Source organism: Pan paniscus, chromosome 15, assembly GCF_029289425.2.
Source record: "Pan paniscus chromosome 15, NHGRI_mPanPan1-v2.0_pri, whole genome shotgun sequence".
NCBI lineage: Eukaryota > Metazoa > Chordata > Mammalia > Primates > Hominidae > Pan > Pan paniscus.
The window spans coordinates 1,587,501-1,595,000 of NC_073264.2; positions in this window are offsets into that span (position 1 = coordinate 1,587,501).

A 7,500-nucleotide genomic window follows, 5' to 3' on the forward strand; every position below is an offset into this window, starting at 1 on the left:
ACTCTGTCTCCCAGGCTGTAGTGCAGTGGCGCGATCTTGGGTCACTGCAACCTCCGCCTGCCAGGTTCAAGCAATTCTTCCGTCTCAGCCTCCCGAGTAGCTGGGGTTACAGGTGCCTGCCCCACGGCGCCTGACTCAGTTTCGTATTTTCAGTAGAGACGGGGTTTCACCACGTTGGCCAGGCTGGCCTCGAACTCCTGACCTCGGGATGACAGACGTGAGCCACTGCATTCAGTGTAGAGTGCCATTTCTTAGAAATCACTCATGGGAACACACACTTATGGGTGACGTGCAGAGATTTTAGTTAGTTGTTAGTTAGTTAGTTATTTTTTGCACGGGGAGGTGGGGGGACGGAGTTTGGCTCTTGCTGCCCAGGCTACAGTGCAATGGCCTAGGGGACTCAAGGAGTCAACCTATGGCAGAGAGGACACGTCCTTCTGAGCGTAAGGGCCGCAGCGAAAGTTGGCAGGGCCCGTGCTTTTAAAGGCTGAAATCCCGGCGGCTCAGGCCTGTCGTCCCAGCAGTGTGGGAGGCCCAGGAAGGCGGATCATTTGAGGTCAGGAGTTCGAGACCAGCGTGGCCAACGTGGAGAAACCCCATCTCTACTAAAAATAGAACTATGAGCCGGCCGTCATGGTGCGCGCCTGTAATCCCAGCTACCGAAGAAGAATCACTGGAACCCGGGAAGCAGAGGTTTCAGTGAGCCGAGAGAGCGCCACTGCACCGCAGCCTGGGTGACAGAGCGAGAGAGACTCAGTCCAAAAAAAAGAAAGAAAAGAAGAAGAAGAAAAAAAAAGAACGGGCCCAAATACTGCATTGTCGCTGAACGTTCTCCCAAAAGGCCAGAAACCCCCTGACTCAGGTCAAGGAGGTGGTGTTTGGTTTTACTTCTCTCTCTCTCTCTCTCTCTCTCTCTCTCTCTCTCTCTGTCTCTGTCTCTGTCTCTGTCTCTCTCTCTCTCCCCGCCCCTCTCTCTCTCCCCGCCTCTCTCTCTCTCCGTCTCTCTCTCTCTCTCTCCTCTCTTCTCCCCCCGAACTTTTATTTGTCGTTCAAGCATACATGAGCAAGATTGTGACATAGGTAAACTTGTGACGGGGGTGTTCAGTGTGCAGATGATTTCGTCACCCGGGTAGTCAGTGCTGTGTCCAAGAGTATTCGTGTTTTGTTTTTTTCCTGAAGCTGTCTCTCCTTCCACCCCTCCTCCCTCAAGCAGGCTTCCGCGTCCCTGGTCCCCCTCGTTCTGCCCATGCAAGAACTCTCATCTGTAAGTTCCCACTTGTAGATGAGAACGCGCGGTATTCAGCCGATCTTTGCTTTCATCTTCGCTGGTGGCGGTGAAAGAGGCATGACACTAAATCGACCCTTAGGACGCCGTTTATGTTTAAGTCGAGGAGCTTATCAGGGAAATAGGAGAAGTACGGACGCCACACGTGACCGAGAGAAAAGTCTGAAAATGCCCCTCGCATCCAAGCGGGGACCCGGCCTCGACCTCCCGAAATCATACACCGAGTGGGGAAGCCCAGCAAGGCCCGCCTGTCTAGATTTCTCTCGGCCTCTCTAAGCACCGAAGCACGCGCTTCTCACTTTCGTGGAAGGGGCAGGGCCCTACCCGGCACGGGGGTGTCTGACAGACTGACAGAGAAAGAGACAGACATAGAAAGACAGAGATGGACAGAGAGAGACAGTGAGAAACAGACAGAAAGAGAGAGAGACGGAGAGAAACAGACAGGGAGAGGGGGAGAGAGAGAGAGAGAAACGGACAGGGAGGGAGAGACAGAGAGAGACAGACAGACAGGCAGAGAAAGAGAGAGTAAGACAGAAGATAGGCACAGAGAGAGAGAGAGAGAGAGAGAGAGAGAGAGAGAGAGAGAGACCGACAGAGAGACACAGAAAAAGAAAGAGAGAGGCAGGCAGACAGACAGAGAAAGACATAGACAGACAGAGAGAGACAGAAACAGACAGAAAGAGAGAGAGAGAAACAGACAGGGAGGGAGAGAGAGAGAGACAGACGGGGAGAGAAAGAGAGTAAGACAGAAGACAGACACAGTGAGACAGGCAGAGAGGGAGAGAGAGAGACAAAGACAGAAACAGAGACAGACAGAAAGAAAGAGACAGACAGACAGACAGACAGACAGGCAGGCAGACCGACAGAGAAAGAGACACAGAGAGAAAGACAGAGACGAACAGAGAGAAACAGACAGAGAGACGGTCCTAGCCCAGTAGCGATACAGTGCCTTTTCTTTCATTTTCTCTTTCTTTTCTTTTCTTTTCTTGTTTTCTGTCTTGTATATCTGTATGTACGTATGTATGTATGTATGTATGTATGTACGTACGTACGTAGGTATGTATTTATGTATTTATCTGGAGACCGGGTCTCACTCTGTCGCCCAGGCCGTAGTGCAGTGGTGCGATCTTGGGTCACTGCAACCTCCGCCTGCCAGGTTCAAGCAATTCTTCCGCCTCAGCCTCCCGAGTAGCTGGGATGACAGGTGCCGGCCCCACGGCACCTGACTCAATTTCGTGTTTTCAGTAGAGACGGGGTTTCACCACGTTGGCCGGGCTGGTCTCGAACTCCTGACCTCGGGAGCCACTGCGTTCAGTGTACAGTGCCACTTCTTAGAAATCACTCCTCACGGGAACACACACTTAGAGGTGACGTGTAGAGATTTTATTTACTTAGTTCGTTCGTTCGTTCGTTAGTTAGTTATTATTTGCGCGGGGAGGTGGGGGGACGGAGTTTGGCTCTTGCTGCCCAGGCTACAGTGCAATGGCCTAGGGGACTCAAGGAGTCAACCTATGGCAGAGAGGACACGTCCTTCTGAGCGTAAGGGCCGCAGCGAAAGTTGGCAGGGCCCGCGCTTTCAAAGGCTGAAATCCCGGCGGCTCAGGCCTGTCGTTTCCAGCACTTTGGGAGGCCCAGGAAGGCGCATCATTTGAGGTCAAGAGTTCGATACCAGCGTGGCCAACGTGGAGAAACCCCCTCTCTACTAAAAATAAGAATATGAGCCGGCCATCCTGGTGCGTGCCTGTAATCCCAGCTACCGAAGAAGAATCACTGGAGCCCGGGAAGCAGAGGTTCCAGTGAGCCGAGAGAGCGCCACTGCACCGCAGCCTGGGTGACAGAGCGAGAGAGACTCAGTCCAAAAAAAAGAAAGAAAAGAAGAAGAAGAAGAAGAAAAAGAACCGGCCCAAATACTGCATTGTCGCTGAACGTTCTCCCAAAAGGCCAGAAACCCCCTGACTCAGGTCAAGGAGGTGGTGTTTGGTTGTACTTGTCTCTCTCTCTCTCTCTCTCTCTCTCTCTCTCTCTCTCTCTCGCTCGCTCGCTCGCTCGCTCTCGCTCTCGCTCTCTCGCTCTCTCGCTCTCTCGCTCTCTCCCCCTCTCTCCTCTCTCCCCCCTAACTTTTATTTGTCGTTCAAGCATACATGTGCAAGATTGTGACATAGGTAAACTTGTGACGGGGGTGTTCAGTGTGCAGATGATTTCATCACCCGGGTAGTCAGTGCTGTGTCCGACAGTATTCGTGTTTTGTTTTTTTCCTGAAGCTGTCTCTCCTTCCACCCCTCCTCCCTCAAGCAGGCTTCCGCGTCCCTGGTCCCCCTCGTTCTGCCCATGCAAGAACTCTCATCTGTAAGTTCCCACTTCTAGATGAGAACACGCGGTATGTAGCCGATCGTTGCTTTCATCTTCGGTGGTGGCGGTGAAAGAGGCGTGACACTAAATCGACCCTTAGGACGCTCCCCTCCGTCCCCACCCCGCACCCCCTCCCCACACACACCCTCATTCCCGCACCCCCTCCTGAAACGCAAGGAAGGAAGAAAGAAATGAAAGTAGGCGGTGAGCCTGCAAGGCGGTGGAGGCGGGGGATCTCAGAGGGCGAGCAAGCGATGGCGGTCGGGGGATGTGTCCACTGAGGTATCAAAACTAGGGGACCCACTTTTCAGCCGCAACACACCCCCTAATCCTCAGCCGCAGCCAGCCTCTGGGTGGGGTTGCGCCTGTCAAAGCTTCCGAATGGAGAGAAGCCCAAGGCTACGGAAGGCATCAGCTCCAACTCCAGGAAGGGAATAGGGCTTTGTGCATATGAATGGGGCTTTGAAAGGCGTTGCCGCGGCTTCCAAAGCGATGCGCTGTGCCTCGCCTCGCCCCGCCCCGCCCCGCCCAGAGCGAGACTCCGTCTGAAAATAAGTACACAAATAAATCATAAAATAATTTATCAATAAATAAGAAAGAAAGAAAGAAAGAAAGGAAAGAAAGAAAGAAAGAAAGAAAGAAAGAAAGAAAGAGACAGACAGACAGACAGACAGACAGAAAGAAAGAAAGAAAGAAAGAAAGAAAGAAAGAAAGAAAGAAAGAAAGAATCAGTACAGCGACCGTGGTCGTGAATCATTCCCCGGAGTCCAGGCGCAGTGGCTCACGCCCGTCACGCCAGCACTTTGAGACGCCGGGCAGGAGGGTTGCAACGAAATGATGAGACCCCGTCTGTGGGAAAACATTTAAAAATGAAGGCCGGGCGCGGTGGCTCACGCCTGTCATCCCAGCAGTTCCGGAGGCCGGGGAGGGCGGATCACCTGAGGTCGGGAGTTCGAGACCAGCCCGATCGACATGGAGAAGCCCCGTCTCCATGTCGGGGAGGGGGCATATCTCCTTGACCGGTGACCGCCCAGGATACAGTGGGTCACGGCCGACCGAAGCCTCGACCTGTGGGGCCTCAAGTGATCCTCTCCTCATCTCAGCCTCCCGAGTAGCTGCGACTACAGGCGGCCATCACCGCGCACAACTCATCTTATAATAACATCATGATTGTATCGAGACGGGGTCTCGCTCCGTCATCCAGGCTGGATCGCCACGGCACGATCTCAGCTCATCGCAACCTCGGCCTCCCCGGTTGGAACAACTCGCCCGCCCCAGTCTCCCGAGCGGTCGTGATTCCAAGCCCACGCCACCAGGCCCGGCTAATCGTTCTATTTTTCAGAGAGACGGGGTTTCGCCACGTCGGCCAGCCTGGTCTCCAACTCCCGGCCCCAAGCGATCCACCGGCCTCGGCCTCCCAAAGTGCCGGAATGACAGGCGTGAGCTAGCGTGCCCGGCCCAGATCATCTTTTTCATCCATTGTAGAGAAGGGGTTTCGTCAGCCAACGGGTGGAAGGTGGGGTGGGTTTCACTCAGCCTGCGTACTGTGAAAAGGTTAAGTGAGTGTGCTTTGTGAACTAGATATGGAAATGTGTGTGTGTGTGTGCGTGCGTGCATGCGTGCGTGCGCGCGCGCGTGAGAGAGAGAGAGAGAGAGAGAGAGAGAGAGAGAGAGAGAGAGGAGAGACACCAATCCCACCACGAGGACCCGGAAATAGTGTTTGATCTGTGTCCCTGCCTAGTCACCTGTCTTGTGTGTAGACGACTGAGGATTCCACAAATGAAGGTCAGCAGTATCTATTGAGCTGTTTCTGCCTCTCACGCGTCTCATCTGTGTGCTGGAGAAAGGGAAGAGAAGAGGTTCCGATGGGAAGTTGTCTTCACGCCTGAGGCAGCTGAAGGCAGACCGAAGGGAAGGAGGGCATCCTACGTGACATTTCCATACCCACGCACCCTTTACAATGCTGGGGCCGCCAGTCCACCCCGTACGTCAGCCCACCCCCAAGAACAGCACGGTCCGGGGTGGTCCAGTCTCATCCCAACCGGCCCACCCGGGGCATCCGGTGGAAGTCTTCGCCTGAGGATCCGAGGGCAGCGTCAACGCGGTTCCCCTGGGGTCGCCCGGCAAAGGCCAGCCGGGGGAGGGTAGCGGGACGTGAGTGGGGGGGGGGGGTCGCATCCACCTCAGAGCTCCCTGGAAGGTGGCAGGTAGCCGAGCCAGAGACGTCCGGCAGGATATAGATGTGGAAGGCGTGTCAGTCCTCTCCCTATACCTCTCCTGTGGAAAATGCCAGGGCGGCGGTGGGAGCCTCGGCTGGGGGAGAAGCGGGGACAAGGGGGAGAGGGAAGGAGGCCCTCGGGAGGTTTCGGCACCGAAAACCCACTCAGCCAAGCTCCCTCCGTGTTTCCGCGTCCAAGGTACACCCCGGGAGACGGCAAGAGAAACGTTCACACCGTGCTTTCCGTCTTCGTGTTTATCTCTTTCATCTTTTCCATTTTACGAGAGATGCTCATTTCAACAAGCAGACGGCGGATGTGACGGGAGAAGTGTCAAGGCCAGGAGTTTGAGACCAGCGTGAGCAACAGAGCAACACAAGTAGGAGAGCCCAGCTGAAAGAAATGAAAGGAGGAGGAGGAGGAGGAGGAGGAGGAGGAGGAGGAGGAGGAGGAGGAGGAGGAGGACGACGACGACGACAAGGGGGGTTGGGGGGGGAAGGAGAAGGAAAGAAAAGAAAAGAAAAAAAGAAAAAGAAAAACAACCACCACCAAGAAAGTTAAGATCCTCCAACGGTCGGAAGTTGAAGACCAGCCTAACCAAGATGGAGAAACCCCATCTGTACTAGGAATAGAAAAATTAGCCAGGCACGATGGCTCATCGCTGTCATCGCAGCTACTCGGGAAGGCTGAGGCAGGAGAATCACTTGAACCTGGGAGGCGGAGGGTGCGGTGAGCCGAGATCCGCCATCGTACTCCACCGTGGGCGACAAGAGTGAAACTCCGTCTAAAGAGAAAAAAAAAAGAAAGAACGAAAAGGCGGATCGGTGAGATGCGTGTGAACATTTTATCTGTTCGCAGTCCCCGTATTAAAAACGGAAAGAACCGACCCATGACAAACATGACCAGAGCGTACCGTGCCCACGCGTGTCATCACAGCACTCCGGGAGGCCGATGCGGGAGGATCTCTGGAGCCTAAAAGTTGGAGATCACCCCGACACGTGAGATGACGCCTACAATCATCATAATCATAGAAGTTTAAAAAGAGATCACGTGTGCCCAGAGCATGGACAACAAAGCGAGAGCACATCCGTACTAAAAAGAAGACGATTGATAGGCAGGCAGGCAGGCAGGCAGGCAGGCAGGCAGGCAAACGTAGAAGGAGCCAGGCGCAGCGTCTCACGCCTGTAATAGCAGCAGTGTGGGCGGCCGAGGCAGGCAGGCGGATTGCTTGAGGACAGGAGTTCGAGACCAGCATGGGCAACATGATAGAATCCCGAAACCCATCTCACTCACATACATACATACATACATACATACATACGTACATACATACATACCCACGCATACATACCTACGTACGGAAAACATGAGAAGCAACATAGAAGTCAGCCGGTGTGGTGGTGCGTGCCTGTAGTCTCAGGTAATGGGGATGGGAGGGATCAGAGGCAGGACGACCGTTTGGTCGGTCCAAAGCATTGAGGTTGGGGTGATCCTGGGCGGCAGAGACAGAGGAAGACCCTGCCAGTAAGGGAGGGAGGGAGGGAGGGAGGGAGGGAGGGAGGGAGGGAGGGAGGGAGGGAAGGAAGGAAGGAAGGAAGGAAGGAAGGAAGGAAGGAAATAAACAAGCAAGCAGGCAAGCAAACGATGAAC